Source organism: Gossypium hirsutum, chromosome A08 (assembly GCF_007990345.1).
Source record: "Gossypium hirsutum isolate 1008001.06 chromosome A08, Gossypium_hirsutum_v2.1, whole genome shotgun sequence".
NCBI classification, from domain to species: domain Eukaryota; kingdom Viridiplantae; phylum Streptophyta; class Magnoliopsida; order Malvales; family Malvaceae; genus Gossypium; species Gossypium hirsutum.
In genome coordinates this window covers 17686749-17703885 of record NC_053431.1, presented here as the reverse complement: position 1 = coordinate 17703885, position 17137 = coordinate 17686749, and positions in this window count along the sequence as shown.

Genomic DNA, 17137 nt, shown 5'->3' with positions numbered 1-17137 from the left:
CTTTGCCAAAGTTGATGACTAGATTTAGTCACTCCAATGATCCAAGCTTTTCACACACTCCTCGATCGGTAACCTTTAATCCTCACTAGCACCAACAAACCAAATAACACCAAACACCCTTTTAGCCTTAGTCGACAGAGAGGTTTTCAGCTTTTCTTAAACCACAAGATACAAATGGAAAGAAGGTTCGAATACTTACCAAGAGATCTACTCGTTGAAGAACGTTCCAAATACCTTCCTACCCCATATCCTTTGTGAATCCAACTTAAACGTGCGTAGAAAATAGATCTAAGTATTAATTCCCGAATCACTAAAATATGAAGCTTTCGGCTTTTCAGCAAATATTAATCTAGGCTATTACGAGGGTTAGTACACACCTGTTACGGGTTGAAGTTGAAACGTTTCCAAAGTCAATCGCCTACGATAACCACCACCTGTCACCCAAACTTAACTAATCCAATATCAATATATGTAAATCCTAAGCACATCAGTCATACGGAACATAAGGGCATATTCGTCATTTTACCATACAGGGGTATTACGGTCACTTTACCCTACAGGGGCTTTACGGTCACTTTACCTAATAGGGGTATTTTAGTCATTTCATCCTACAAGGGTGTTTTGGTAAATCTACAAACCAAAGGTATTTCAGTAATTTTGTAAACCAATGGTATTTCTATAATTTTTAGAAAGTCAAGGGTATTTCTGTAACTTTGTAAATCAGGGGTATTTTGGTAATTTTACAAATTGAGGGTATTTCGGTAATTTCACAAACCAAGGGTATTTTGGTAATTTTACAAACTAGGGGTATTTTGGTAATTTTACAAACAAAGGGTATTTTAGTAATTTTGTAAATCGAGGGTAAAATAGTAATTCTGTAAATCAAGGGTAAAACAGTAATTCTATAAATCGAGGGTAAAATGGTAATTCTGTAAATCAAGGGTAAAACGGTAATTCTGTAAGTCGAGGGTAAAACAATAATTATGTAAATCAGGGGTAAAACGGTAATTATGTAAATCGGGGGTAAAACAGTAATTCTGTAAATCGGGGGTACTTTGGTAATTTTACAAGTCGAAGGTATTTTAGTAATCTTACAAATCGAGGGTATTTCAGTATTTTTTCAAACTAAGGGTATTTCGGTAATTTTAGTAAACTAAAGTATTCTAAACAGGGATAGCAATACGAATGGGCCTAAAGCCTATTCTCGGCCCAAATGGGCTCAAATGCTCGTGTGGCCCTTTTAGCCCAAATCTAGCCACAAATATGAGATTCACCTAGCCTAGTCCAATATTTACTACACAATCAAACAACTTATCCAATTGGGCCTGTAGGCCCATTAGGCCCACATGGCCCCTTTCGGCCCATCGCGGCCCGAAGTAGCCATCCTACAGCTAGAGTAGTGAGAAATACACACCTGATAGGAGACTGGAGTTAATCCACACTCCGAGCACTCTTAGCCGATGCCCAACCCAAACGAGCACGCCATACAGCGAAAGGGATCAGCCAAGAAAGGTACATTTACTCTCCTCATGGTTCCCTCTATTTAAAGCCAGCTTCGCAACCACTCTTATATTAGCTTCCTGATGTGGGATCCCTCCAACATTAGAGTTTAAATTCAACACCAACTCTTGCCGCCCCCTGTTAGCAAAATAAATGCTCTTTGCTTGCCATGGGATTCGAACCTATGCCTCCCCTTAAATGCTCCACACGCTACTTGCCACTAAGCCACAAGGCTTTTTGTGTCATATTTTATCCCCAATTAATTATAAGGTCTAAAGGCCAAAGTCCAGGTTCCCTTTAAAAAACCCAAAATAAATTGCAAGAGCCATGGCTTGAACCCAGGCTCCCATACAACCTTAATGACGCCACAACCACTAGATTACAAGCTTCCTTGTGTCATTTATTTAACACAATAATTTAAAAACCCTCATCCAAGCATCCAGGTTTTTTTCACTTAATACCAAAATTTTTGCTAAAGCCCAAGTTTGAACCCAAGATTTCTCTAACACTTCTCAAAGCCGTTAACCACTAAAGCAAACATTTAATTGTGTCATTTCATTGCACAATTAAATACCTATATAAAACCTCCTTACGGACCCACACTCAAGGCCCAATACTTCTAGGCCCAATACTTCTAGGCCCAAATTCGGGGTGGTACAATTCTACTCCCCTTAAAGAAATTTCGTCCTCGAAATTTCCAACTATCAACTAACCGTATTACTCAAGTCAAACCTCTATGCTTCCGCTACGCATTCTAATTAAAAATAATTCTTAGTACGACCCAGAACATCTAATTACCAAGGTAAAGAAACATTTATCAAGCACGCTTGCAATTCGTAACACATATTTAAATAAAATAAACTTGGCAATCCCGAGCTCGATGCTCCTTGGACCCACATCTAAGACATGCTCCTGTCTTCCTATGGCATTCACCCGGATGACGTCCGTTGCAGTCTTTGCAGATTGGAAAGTTTGGTCGTGCCTTAACATGTTTCACAGAACGAGGATTGGTTTTCTGAGAACTAGAATCCTTTCTTTTCTTACACTCCAAGCATCCTGCTTGAAGCGTTTCCCTAATTTCCTTAATTTTGGTATCCAATACTTCCTCTACCACTTTCCTTACTAACTCGGCCAGTGCCTCAGTACCAAACTCCGAGTTACCGCTACTTGAAGTTGGCAGACTTTGCTTACCCTCAAAATCCATATCAATACTCTACATTACCAGTACACATATCAAATAACTACCAAGATCTCAAAAATTTTACTATTATTCATATGTCTTATGCAGAGATAGTATTTTAAAGTTTCTATTTTCACAGAATCATAGCCTAGCTACAGTCTCGGTATTCTAGAGTTTTTAGGGTTGCCCTAGTTATAATGTCATGATATTGTCTCAGTTCTATCTACAGTAATATCTTAATATAGTGTAATATGAGGAACAGAAATACTTACAGACTTGGTGCCGGAGATTCAGTGTGCCACTTCTTCAGTTACCAAATTTCAAAAACCCAGGAAAATTTAAACCATTTTAACATGTATACTCTGTAAAACATTTTTGCAATAAACTTTCCAAAAACTATTTCCAAAAATACCCTTCTTAAGCCTAAATTTTCGAAAAATTTTCAGACCCGATCCACAGCCGAGTTGTTGCAACTTGGCTCTGATACCACTAAATGTAACACCCCAAACTCGGCCCAGACGTTATGGCCAAATCTAACGTGCCACATTAGAGTTGAAAACCCACGTTCCGTTTTAGTGTTTTAAAAACCATATATTTTATTGAGTTAACAAAGTGTATGGAAGCTGGGCACCAGGTAGGTATCCGAGACAGAGGAGGTGAGCCATGAAGGCTGCCTAAGTACCAAACTCTTTGATTGGATCCAATCCTAGACATGCTCACAACCATAGCCACACTTTGTTATATCGAGTTTAAATTTGTTTAAGTGAACGACTTTGATAAATCGATTAATCGTGGTATTGAACTCTTTTGAAAACAAGTATCATTTTAAAAACACGTCCTAAGTCTAGCCCATTTGAATAATTATCAACCAGGTTTGAAGTTATTAAAATTAAAATAATCCCGAAAAGAAATAAAAGGAAAGTGAAAATGGCCTTATTACAACCCAAAAATAAATAATAATTAAAGGGAAACTAATGAAAACCAACGCTTATTTAAAAGTCCAAAGACAATCACCGTGGCTACTCTGAATCCCCACCGGCCCAAGTCCCCAAATCAAGGCTCACCTGCAAGGTTAAGGAAAGGGGGTGAGTTTGGAAACTCAGTGTGCAACAAGCCCCTTTCAGAGCCCAAAACAATGACAGCCTGTTGGGTCTAAGCCCAAATCCAATCTCAAACATGTACTGGGCCATAGCCCTTTTCATATTTCATATTTCATAACACTGGGCCGAAGCCTTTTCAAATTTCATATTACTGGGCCGAAGCCTTTACTGTAAACGGTATGGCCCATAGGGCCATTTCAATATCACATATAATGTCAATGAAAGAATGAAAACCCATTTGGGGAGACTACTCAACCCACCATCCGCTACTCTCCACCCGTACCAACCAGTACACCATGTGGGGATTCACTCGACCCACCCCGCCATAACTCTCCACTGGCAGCATAGCTGCTTTATCATATATCTGGAGGCCTAGCCTCTTTTAAGAACTGGGGCAAAAGCCCTTTTAATAACTGGGGCATAAGCCCTTTGATAATTGGGGCATAAGCCCTTTTGATAACTGGGGCATAAGCCCTTTTGATAACTGGGGCATAAGCCCTTTAATAACTGGGGCATAAGCCCTTTTGCACTTCCTCCATCCATATAAAAACCCAACCCAATGCATTTATGAACATCTCATGTTCATATCATACATATCATGTGCATATCATACATGTCATGTTCATATCATACATATCATGTTTATCAAAATCCCATGCATTAAGTTCATATATAAACCCTAAGGGTATAATGGTCACTTTTACCTAGGGGCAAAACGGTCATTTTCATGTTATAAGGGTAATCTTGTAATTTTATCAAAAATTAGGGTTTCCATGTTCGTTAACGATTACTAACAATTCATGGGTGCAAATAGTGATTCTGGCCCATTTTTAGCGAAATCGAGTTATTGGGCCTAAAACCCCTAATGGGCCCTACTTAGCCAATTTCGTCATCTAGACCCATTTAGCCTATATCCACAATAGTATTAACAGTCTTAACATGCAATTTAACAGATTTTCGTTTTCTACCAATTTTACCCAAATGGGCCCGAAAGCCTATTGGGCCATATTGCAGCCCCTCGAGGCCCAACTTATCGTGAATGCCAAAAATCACATTCTTGCCGTTTCCAATGTTCCTGATCATCATCTCAACGAATCTAACTAGCTAATGAGCGTTCGCTTGCTCACGAGTCCTCGAAATGCCAGAATTTCGGCATTTCGGCTTTTCGGCATTTATCGCTTTAAGCTTATGAAAATGGTTCGTTACACACCTGATTTGCTATATTCCTTGACGAGATCTCCTATGTGATTTCTCCTATAATCAACTGTTAATAGATTAGACCATGTTAATATTAAACCAAATCGAAAACTACCTATTATCATCACTTACACATTCGGCCACCATCCACAATGGCCCTTGGGTTCATACCTTTGCCGAAGTTGATGACTAGATTTAGTCACTCCAATGATCCAAGCTTTTCACACACTCCTCGATCGGTAACCTTTAATCCTCATTAGCACCAACAAACCAAATAACACCAAAAACCCTTTTAGCCTTAGTCGACAGAGGGGTTTTCAGCTTTTCTTAAACCACAAGATACAAATGGATAGAAGGTTCGAATACTTACCAAGAGATCTACTCGTTGAAGAACGTTCCAAATACCTTCCTACCCCATATCCGTTGTGAATCCAACTTAAACGTGCGTAGAAAATAGATCTAAATATTAATTCCCGAATCACTAAAATATGAAGCTTTCGGCTTTTCAGCAAATATTAATCTAAGCTATTACGAGGGTTAGTACACACCTGTTACGGGTTGAAGTTGAAACATTTCCAAAGTCAATCGCCTACGATAACCACCACCTGTCACCCAAACTTAACTAATCCAATATCAATATATGTAAATCCTAAGCACATCAGTCATACGGAACATAAGGGCATATTCGTCATTTTACCATACAGGGGTATTACGGTCACTTTACCCTACAGGGGCTGTACGGTCACTTTACCTAATAAGGGTATTTTAGTCATTTCATCCTATAAGGGTGTTTTGGTAAATCTACAAACCAAAGGTATTTCAGTAATTTTGTAAACCAATGATATTTCTATAATTTTTAGAAAGTCAAGGGTATTTTTGTAACTTTGTAAATCAGGGGTATTTTGGTAATTTTACAAATTAAGGGTATTTCGGTAATTTCACAAACCAAGGGTATTTTGGTAATTTTACAAACTAGGGGTATTTTGATAATTTTACAAACAAAAGGTATTTTAGTAATTTTGTAAATCGAGGGTAAAATAGTAATTCTGTAAATCAAGGGTAAAATAGTAATTCTATAAATCGAGCGTAAAACGGTAATTCTGTAAATCAAGGGTAAAATGGTAATTCTGTAAGTCGAGGGTAAAACGATAATTATGTAAATCAGGGGTAAAACGGTAATTATGTAAATTGGGGGTAAAACGGTAATTCTATAAATCGGGGGTACTTTGGTAATTTTACAAGTCGAAGGTATTTCAGTAATTTTACAAATCAAGGGTATTTCAGTATTTTTACAAACTAAGGGTATTTCGGTAATTTTAGTAAACTAAAGTATTCTAAACAGGGATAGCAATACGAATGGGCCTAAAGCCTATTCTCGGCCCAAATGGGCTCACATGCTCGTGTGGCCCTTTTAGCCCAAATCTAGCCACAAATATGAGATTCACCTAGCTTAGTCCAATATTTACTACACAATCAAACAACTTATCCAATTGGGCCTGTAGGCCCATTAAGCCCACATGGCCCCTTTCGACCCATCGCGGCCCGAAGTAGCCATCCTAAAGCTAGAGTAGTGAGAAATACACACCTGATAGGAGACTGGAGTTAATCCACACTCCGAGCACTCTTAGCCGATGCCCAACCCAAACGAGCACGCCATACAGCGAAAGGGATCAGCCAAGAAAGGTACATTTACTCTCCTCATGGTTCCCTCTATTTAAAGCCAGCTTCGCAACCACTCTTATATTAGCTTCCTGATGTGGGATCCCTCCAACATTAGAGTTTAAATTCAACACCAACTCTTGCCGCCCCCTGTTAGCAAAATAAATGCTCTTTGCTTGCTATGGGGTTCGAACCTATGCCTCCCCTTAAATGCTCCACACGCTACTTGCCACTAAGCCACAAGGCTTTTTGTGTCATATTTTATCCCCAATTAATTATAAGGTCTAAAGGCCAAAGTCCAGGTTCCCTTTAAAAAACCCAAAATAAATTGCAAGAGCCAAGGCTTGAACCCAGGCTCCCATACAACCTTAATGACTCCACAACCACTAGACTACAAGCTTCCTTGTGTCATTTATTTAACACAATAATTTAAAAACCCTCATCCAAGCATCCAGGTTTTTTTCACTTAATACCAAAATTTTTGCTAAAGCCAAAGTTTGAACCCAAGATTTCTCTAACACTTCTCAAAGCCATTAACCACTAAAGCAAACATTTAATTGTGTCATTTCATTGCACAATTAAATACCTATATAAAACCTCCTTACGGACCCACACTCAAGGCCCAATACTTCTAGGCCCAAATTCGGGGTGTTACACCTTTTTGATACTAATAATTCATTTTGAAATCAATCCACCGACGAGTAAGTAATACGTACCTGAACATCTTTAAATACGTAATACTTATTTGATGCTAACTTATTGCGGATACTCAATATCAAAGTCTTACTTGAATCTTCAGGTCTTCAAAACCCGGATATAGTACGAGCACGAAGCCTACGAACATTAATTCAGAATAATATTCCTGCATAAAGCCTGCGGGATCTTAACCCGGATATAGTACTGGCACAAATGCCCTTCGGGACTTATCACATTTATACACTTTCACATCCATCACATTGGCCATTCGGCCTTATCACATATATACACCTTCACATCCATCACATCGGCCATTAGGTCTTATCTCATATACACATTTTCACATTCATCACATTGGCCATTCGGCCTTATCACATATATACACTTTCACATTCATCACATCGGCCATTAGGCCTTGTCACATATATACACTTTCACATTCATCACATTGGCCATTAGGCTTTATCACATATATACACTTTCACATTCATCACATCGGCCATTAGGTCTTATCTCATATATACACTTTCACATTCATCACATTGGCCATTCGGCCTTATCACATATATACACTTTCACATTCATCACATTGGCCATTAGGCTTTATCACATATATACACTTTCACATTCATCACATCGGCCATTAGGCCTTGTCACATATATACACTTTCACATTCATCACATTGGCCATTAGGCTTTATCACATATATACACTTTCATATTCATCACATTGGCCATTCGGCCTTATCACATATATACACTTTCACATTCATCACATCGGCCATTAGGCCTTGTCACATATATACACTTTCACATTCATCACATTGGCCATTAGGCCTTATCACATATACATATCTTGTACATCAATTTCATCATAACAAAATTGACTAGGTATACTAGTCATTTACGGCTTATAGCTTCACTTTAAGACGGATTTGGTACTTTGATTACCAATTTTTGATCGATAGCTTATAAGCAACTCAAATAGTTTTATTAAGGTTTACAACATAATCACAAATTCAGCACAAGCTGTTTTTCCTGAGCAATAGTCATTAAATTATTCGTAAATGGAGCTACGAAACTCCAAATGAAGTGCCGTTAATTTTCCCTGAAAATAGACTCATATATATTTTATCCAAAAAAATTTCAGAATTTTTGGTTTGGCCAATCAATACCAGATTTTTCTTAAAGTTTCCCTATTTCACTGTTTGACTATTCTGACCACTCTTCACTACGAATCAAATTTCTCATTGTAAAAAATTCAAAATATGTTCTAGTTTATTTCATTTGAAACTAGACTCACTAAGGCATCTATCATATAAATTTTGTCTTTTAAAATTTTTTTTACAATTTATAATGATTTTCTAAAAACAGAACAGAGGATTACAGTGTCATTCTGCACTGTCTCACACAACTTTAAATATCTCATTATCGGAAATTCCTTTGCTTACACGGTTTCTTTTATAAGAAGCTAGACTCATTAAGATTTAATTTCATGTTTTATTTAGCCTCTAATTCAAGTCCATAAATTTATGGTGATTTTCTAAAGTCACGTTACTGCTGCTGTCCTAAGCAGATTATTTCAAATTACACTTAAATTTCCAAGCTCAAGCATTTAATGACTTACCATTTGAGCTTAGAACATATCATGGCCCATCATATCTTATTAAATTAACTCAATATGTTCTATTATGATTGAATTTACTCAACGTTTAATCACTTAAAACTTACCTCGGAAGTGGTCGACGACTAGATATCCACGGCTATTCGTTTACTTTCTCTTTTCCCTTATCCGACTTTGATCCTCTTTGCTCTTAAGCTTAAGTGAAACAATAGATTGGCTTAGGTACTTAACTAATATTATTCACTTGACAATCACATTTGGCAATAACATATCATTTTCAATATGTATTAATTAATAAAACATGCCATGACTCGATTTCATGCTTATTTAATCTATATCTAATTCACATTCACAAGCAAAGAGTCACTTAATTTATCATTCTTTCTTATACAAGAATTTAATCATATTGCCAAATGTCCTTATGTGTACATGGTACATACATAAGGCATATATATACATAATTCATATTCATTCAACACTTTCACTAAGTGTAGCCCAATATCTTATTCAACAACTAATTCGGATAACACATAAAGAACATCTCAATTTATATTCATTCAAAATCAAGCTAAAACTAAATTTAATTACTCAACTTAATATGCGGCATTTATCTACCAATTCAAATGACAAGTTGAATTCATGGTCGAATGCAACAATCAACCCAATTACATAATCAATTTATCACTTAGGTGCTAATTTGAATAATTCTCATACAACTATTATCAATACACATTAATTTTTGTATAAGCCCCCACATTGCCGATTTTCACAATCAACATAGTCACAAGGGCTCACCCTATCCACTCAAAGTTCAATTCACCAATTAAGCAAATGCTATTAATGCTAAGAATTTTTTTTTTTTACAATTTATCCTAGTTTGCCGAAAGAAATTATGCCCTAATTCATGAACTTAAACAACATTGGCCAACTTTCCAAGCTTATTTGAGCCATCAAGCACATTTAGTTTGTTCATACTCAACTAGAATCAATTATCCTCCCAAAATCATCAAACATACAAAATATACCCCATTAAGCTCATGACCGATTGCTACATGCTTCATGAACACAAAAATTTTCACATGGGTCTTGTTGCAAGCTTCAAAACCAACCAAAATTCACAAATTTTCAAAGAAAATAACATGAATCTTACCTTATTTGAAGCCTTCTTTTGCCGAATGCCCTAAGCTCAAAGGTTTCTATTTTCTTTCTCAACTCACGGCAAGAAGAAGAAGAAAATGGCCTTGTTATTTTCACCTCAAACATATTTTATTCATTTATTTTATTAACTTTTATTATTTCTATTTTATGAAACCATTTTCTTTAATATAAACAAATATATTATTAACATTATTTACTAACATACAAAGCACAAAATGCCAAAACAAAGTCATCATTACCTTCCACTAACATTAAAAGGGGAAATTTGACATGCAACTCCACTATTTTGCATGCATGAATCAACTAGTCATCACACATTTCCCCATCATACTTTCAAAGTTTACTCCTAAGCCCTTTTTAGTGAAATTCACATTTATAACTCTAAGTTAAAACATCAAAAATGTCACACATGAATTAACACATATTATAGGCATCAAAATGAATATTAAATTATTTTTATGTCTCGGTTTTGTGGTCCCGAAACCACTTTCTGACTAGGGTCAAATTAGGGATGTCACAATGGACAAAAATTGGCTTTTAATTTTGTTTTTAATTCATTTTAATAACTAAATGACCAAAATGCCCTTACTACTAAACTTTCTAAAAATTCCATCCATGTCCAATTTTTGTCCATAGACTTAGAAATTGGTCAAATTGTTATTTAAGACCTCCTAATTAATATTTCAATGCAATTTCATACTAAAAAGTTCTAGAATGCAAAATTTGCAACTTATTCGATTTAGTCCCTACTTTCAATTTAAGCACTTTAGGCATAGAATTTCATCACGAAATTTTCACACAATCATGCAATCATATCATATTCATCAAAATAATTATAAAATAATTATTTCTGTCTCAGATTTGTGGTCACGAAACCACTATTCTGATTAAGCCCTAATTCAGGATATTACAACTCTCCCCCCCTTTTAAGGATTTTCATCCTCGAAAATCTTACCGGTAAACAGGTGTGGGTATTGGTTTTTCATAGTTTCTTCATGTTCCCATGTAGTCTCTTCTACCCCATGATTTTGCCACAACACTTTCACAAGTGCAACACTTTTATTTCTTAGTTGTTTGACTTCTCGAGCTAAAATCTTAATCGGTTCTTCTTCATAAGTCATATCCGGTCATAGTTCAACTTCTGTCAGTGAAATTATATGTGAAGGATCCGAACGATACCAACGTAACGTAGATACGTGAAACACATCATGAATCTTCTCTAATTCAGGTGGTAGCGCTAGCCGATATGCTACCGGTCTAACTTTTTCAATTATTTCATACGGTCCAATAAAACGCGGACTTAACTTGCCCTTTCGTCCAAATCTAAGGACTTTCTTCCATGGAGACACTTTCAAAAATACCTTATCACCAACTTGAAACTCCATTTCTTTTCGTTTCAAATCCGCATAAGATTTCTGTCTATCTGAAGCAGCTTTCAAACAATCTCGAATCACTTTAACCTTTTCTTCGGTTTCTTTTATTAAATCAACTCCATAAATCTGATTTTCCTTGAGTTCAGTCCAATACAATGGCGTCCGACATTTACGACCATATAATGCTTTATAAGGTGCCATCTTCAAACTCGTCTGATAACTATTATTATAAGCAAATTCTACCAATGGTAAGTACCTTTCCCAACTATCTTGAAATTCCAATACGCAACATCTGAGCATGTCTTCAAGAATCTGAATTACTTTCTCTGATTGTCCATCAGTTTGTGGATGAAAGGTAGTGCTGAAATTTAACTTTGTACCTAATGCCTCTTGCAACTTTTGCCAAAACCGTGAGGTAAACCTCGGATCTCTATCCGAAATGATTGACAAAGGTATCCCATGAAGTCTAACAATCTCTCGGATATACAATTCAGCCAACTTATTAAGAGAATAATCTGTACGTACCGGAATAAAATGAGCCGATTTAGTCAGTCTGTCAACTATTGCCCAGATGGCATTTTTCTTCCCTGGAGTTAATGGCAACCCTGATATAAAATCCATAGTAATCCGATCCCATTTCCATTCAGGAACCATAATAGGCTGAAGTAATCCTGAAGGTACTTGGTGTTCAGCTTTCACTTGTTGACAAACTAAGCACTTTGATACAAACTCGAAAATATCTCTTTTCATTCCACTCCACCAGTACATTTTCTTTAAGTCATTATACATCTTCGTACTGCCCGGATGAACCGCCAAACAACCATTATGTGCTTCATGCAAAATCTTTTGAATCAACTCATCATTTTTCGGTACACAAATCCGATTTTTAAACATCAAACAACCATCAGAACTGATTCTGAAATCTGATCCCGTATCAGCTTCACACTGTTTTCTCTTGGCTAGCAAATCTTGATCATTTTTTTGAGCTTCAAAAATCTCTTGTAAAAACATCGATCTTGCTCTTAACTCTGCTAGAATCGAACCGTCATCTGACATTTTCAACTGAGTGTTCATAACTCTCAAAGCAAACAACAACTTTCTGCTTAAAGCATCGGCAACCACATTCGCTTTTCCCGGATGATAATCAATAACAAGTTCGTAATCTTTCAATAACTCTAACCATCTTCGCTATCTCAATTTCAAGTCTTTTTGTGACATCAAGTATTTAAGACTTTTGTGATTGGTATATACTCGGCACTTTTCACCATACAAATAATGTCACCAAATCTTCAAAGCAAACACCACTGCAGCCAATTCCAAATCGTGAGTAGGATAATTCCTCTCATGAGGTTTTAACTGCCTCGAAGCATAAGCCACCACTTTTCCTTCTTGCATGAGTACACACCCCAAACCATTTAGAGAAGCATCACTATACACCACAAATTCTTTACCTGACTCGGGTTGTATCAACACTGGTGCTTCAGTTAATAACTTTTTCAATTCTTTAAAACTCTGTTGACATTCTTCCGTCCATTCAAATTTAACATCCTTTTGGAGTAGTCTAGTCATAGGAGCCGCAATTATAGAAAATCCATTTGCAAACCGCCGATAATACCCAGCTAGCCCCAAGAAACTCCTAACTTCAGTTACATTTTTCGGTGGTTTCCAATCAACAATGGCTGAAATTTTACTAGGATCAACTCGTATACCATCACCTGAAACAATATGACCCAAAAATCCAACTTCCCGGAGCCAAAATTCACTTTTACTAAACTTAACATACAACTGCTTATCTCTCAAAGTTTGCAAAACTATCCTCAAATGCTCAGCATGCTCTGTCTCATCTTTTGAATTAATTAAAATATCATCTATAAACACCACAACAAATCTGTCCAGGTATGGCCGAAATATGCGATTCATTAAGTCCATAAACACAGCAGGAGCATTTGTCAACCCGAATGGCATAACTAAAAATTCATAATGACCGTACCTTGTTCTAAAAGCAGTTTTAGGCACATCTGACTCTTTCACTCGCAGCTGATAATACCCAGATTCAAGTCAATCTTTGAAAACCATGTCGCTCCTTTTAGCTGATCAAACAAATCATCAATTCTCGGCAATGGATACTTGTTTTTGATTGTCACCTTGTTTAACTGCCGATAATCAACACATAATCTCATAGAACCATCCTTCTTTTTCACAAATAACATGGGAGCACCCCAAGGTGAAAAACTTGGTCTCACAAAGCCTTTATCAGTCAACTCTTGCAACTGTGACTTTAATTCTTTCAACTATGTTGGTGCCATTCTATATGGAGCAATCGAGATCGGAGCTGTTCCTGGTATCAAATCTATACCAAATTCTACTTCCCTGACTGGAGGCAAACCTGGCAATTCTTCTGGAAATACATCCGCAAATTCACACACAACCGGCACTGATTCAACTTTCTTTTCAACTTCTTTTGTATTAATTACAAACGCCAAATAAGCTTCATAACCCTTTCTCAAATATCTCTGAGCCGACATCGAAGAAATCATACTAAATATTGCCTCTGATTTGTCTGGTTCAACCCGCAAGATTTCACCACTTTCACATTTTAATTCTATAACCTTTTCTTTGCAATTTACTATAGCATCATGCAATGTCAACCAATCCATACCCAAAATAACATCAAATTCATCAAACGGCAACAACATCAAGTCGGCCGGAAAGTAATGACCCCGAATCATTAAAGGGCATTTCTTGCATACTTTATCAACTATCACACATTTGCCTAGTGGATTCGACACTCTAATCATAAATTCTGTGTTCTCAACAGGTATATTCATACTAGACACCAGTTTCATGCATACATATGAATGAGTAGAACCGGGATCAATCAAAGCAATAACATTAGTATCATAAAGAGAAAATGTACCGGTAATCACATCGGGTGAGGAAGCATCTTTACGCGCTTTAATAGCATAAGTTCTAGCCGGAGCTCTTCCTTCAGATCTAACTGCTACATCTCTGGCTACATTCTTACTGCTTGTTTCACTTCCAGCTTTTCTCGGATACCTTCCCCTCGAGTCTGCACCACTAGCTTTTACATTCTGAAATTTTTCTTTCTCATCTCTCTCTGGGCAGTCTCTAATAAAATGATCTAGAGAACCACATCGAAAACATTCATTTGCTCTGCACGAACCAAAATGATTTCTACCAGACCGCTGGCACTCGGGTTTAACAAATCTCGTATTTCCCACAGTAGCCGCAGAAGTAGTCTGAGATTTAGGACCCATATTTCGCTTCTTAAAATTTCCATATGATTGCCCAGCTGAAACTTGGGAACGAGGATTCATATTTCTTGACCTTCCGGTTTGCTGTGAGGGTGCATTACTCATTGGTCTTTTCTTCCAATTTCGTGTTTCAGATTCTACCTTTTTCTTTTCCTTCAGTAATTCTTCAGCCTTGCAAGCTCGATCGACAAGTACCACAATTTCTTTTAGTTCAAGGATCCCAACAAATACCTTAATGTCTTTGTTAAGCCCGTCTTCAAATCGTCGGCACATCTTGGCTTCTGTAGGAACATATTCCCTGGCATACTTACTCAATCGAACAAACTCTCTTTCATATTCTGAGACCGTCATATTACCTTGCTTCAGCTCAAGAAACTCTTTACATTTCTGATCAATAAATCTTTCACTAACATATTTCTTCTGAAACTCTTCTTGAAAGAATTCCCAGGTTACCCTCTCTTTCGGTACCACTGAAATCAAAGTCTTCCACCAATTATAGGCTGAATCTCTCAATAAAGATGTAGCACATTTCAAACATTCTTCAGGTGTACAAGATAATTCATCAAATACCCGGATAAAATTTTCAAGCCAGAACTCTGCTTTCTCTTCATCATCATCAATATTTGCTCTAAATTCTTCAGCCCCTTGTTTACGAATTCTGTCAACGGGGGTTCTGTGAAATTTTATCATATCCACTCCCTGAGGCATCAGAGGCATAGGTTGAGGAATTGGGGGAGGTGGGGGAGGTCGTACATTTGGGTTCGTACGAACGAACTCAGTGTACCATGCACTCATCATTTGGATAAAGGCTTCTCGATCCCTTTCTCCTCCTCCCTGACCAACAGTAGGGGGTTTTCAGTCGGCGCTGCCCCTTCAGCCAGAGCTGGCGTATTACTCTCTACTTCATCTGCCACAGCTGGATTGGGATCCATTTACTATATGAAAATCATTTAAAAAGGTCAGAAGTCGTCACACTATCACAATTTATACATATGGCATGTATAGCAAAATCCGTACATACAACACGTAGTCCGAGAACCGACTAAACTTGCTCTGATACCACCAAATGTAATGCCCCCACGCCCGAAACCGTCGCCGGAGTCGACCTTGAGGGGTTACCGAACATAATTTATCAAATTAAGAACTTCAAATCATTTGTTTCTACATTCACAGCTTTCTAGCTACCCGCATCACAGTTACAAGAAAAATCATATCTCGAGTTACGAAACTCAAAATCAAGATCCGTAAGTTTTCCCTAAATAGATACTCATATATATATTTACTAATTTTTTCTAGAATTTTTGGTTGGGCCAATTAGTACAGTTTATTAGTTAAAGTCTCCCCTATTTCAGGGTTCGACTGCTCTGACCTCTGTGTATTACGAATCAGATATCTCTCTATACAGAATTTCAATGACTACGAGGTTTGTTTCTATTAAAACTCGACTCAACAAGGAATCTGTAAATATAAATAATGACTTCTAATTATTTTTTTAAAATTTATTATTAATTTTTAAAGTCAGAACAGAGGATCCAGAAATCACTCTGGCCTTGTTTCACAAGGTTTCAAATATCTCATAAAGTATAATTTATATGCCTGTTTTTTTTAATCCATATGAAAATAGACTCATTAAGCTTAAATTTCATAACTTGCTCATCATTTAATTCCATTTATAATATTTTTAGTGATTTTTCAAATTCATGTCATTGCTGCAGCAATATTCTGTTTTAAGGCAAATTTCATCTTTTCATGAGTTGTTATGAACTAGATAACCTATTAAACTTCCATGATATCAAACATGATCTAAATTTAACCATCACCATGACTTATCAATATCAAACATTTTCTCAACCAATCATGGCCATATCATAAAATTATTTACACAAAATAAGTATATTGCTATACATGCCATACTTAAGTTTTACAAGCCATTTACCCCGATGAAAGTCCTTTGGATAGTGTGATCGAACCTTCGACCCGCCCCGATTCCCGAGCTGGCTTGTTCAAAACTATAGTAAATAAAGAGGAGGGAGTAAGCATAAATGCTTAGTAAGTTCATATGTAAATAACAAGTAACATAACAATACAAATATACCAAACAACTTTAGCATGGTATCACCAAAACATATATCACATTTCTAAACATCATTCATCATCTTACCACCTTATCATTGTTGTATCTATTTTCAACCCGAGGGTTAAGAACATACCTGTCCAAAGTGTCCATTTCACAACACTTACCAAAACATCGCTTGCATCTTAAGTGTTCTTCCATTTCACTAGAAATTTCACCCGTTGAACACATCGGAATACAACTCGGATACACGGATAATTTGCACATAAGTGCCTCATATGTAATCAAGAAATCATGTAAC